Source organism: Sinocyclocheilus grahami, unplaced genomic scaffold (assembly GCF_001515645.1).
Source record: "Sinocyclocheilus grahami isolate Dianchi unplaced genomic scaffold, SAMN03320097.WGS_v1.1 scaffold566.1, whole genome shotgun sequence".
Classification (NCBI taxonomy): domain Eukaryota; kingdom Metazoa; phylum Chordata; class Actinopteri; order Cypriniformes; family Cyprinidae; genus Sinocyclocheilus; species Sinocyclocheilus grahami.
This window is the reverse complement of record NW_015505745.1, coordinates 1,676,154-1,676,785: the sequence shown is the minus strand read 5'-3', so window position 1 is coordinate 1,676,785 and position 632 is coordinate 1,676,154. Positions and strand designations below refer to the sequence as shown.

The 632-nt window shown below is 39.2% G+C and overlaps 1 long non-coding RNA gene across 1 annotated transcript in view; it reads right to left on the bottom strand.

Moving 5' to 3' along the window:
- Positions 1-349: 349 nt before the first annotated feature.
- LOC107556373 (uncharacterized) overlaps positions 350-632 on the bottom strand; it is a 1,485-nt gene continuing 1,202 nt past the window's right edge. The window contains exon 2 of the long non-coding RNA XR_001605268.1: positions 350-605. This is a non-coding gene — a long non-coding RNA (uncharacterized lncRNA). The remainder of the gene's footprint in view (positions 606-632) is intronic.

Sequence of the window (632 nt, the reverse complement as noted above, 5' to 3'; positions counted from 1 at the left end):
TTTTTTTTTCTTTCTTTCGTGAAGCCATGTTATTTTCTCTAGTTATCTTTATCTCTGGGGAGTGCAATATTTAGTCCAGCTTAGAAAAGCCCTCACCCTTTAGGACCGTCCTACATCCAAATTCAAATACAGGAGGATACTTGGCTTGTCTTAGGTACTCACTTTCTATAGCTGGTTTTTGCTGGCTGCTCAGTAAAAAACTGTACTTGTTGGCCTGGCTGTGACACCCACACATAATGTGTACACTTTATCCGTCGCCTTACTGTTCAGCCCACAGACACACTGAAGGAAGTGAGAGACAGGAGACTGGTCAGCTCTGGGTTTATTTAATTTAAAAAAAAATGTATTGTTGTTTTAATCACAGTGCCCATTTTGAAAACACACCCCCTCTTCATCTTGCTTTGAAGACAAATAAATGAATTGAAATTGATTCTGGCCTATTTTCATTGTGTGTTCTTTCCTGTAATATGTTAGCTATTTATTGTGCTTGGTAGATGAGTCACTTCGTGATGACTGGTGTTTACGGCCACCTTCAAGATAACATCTGAAATGATGGGGGAAGATAATGTGAAAGATAATTTGGCGAAAGTGACATGTACTGCCACCTGCAACTGAAAGAGAAATCAATCAGT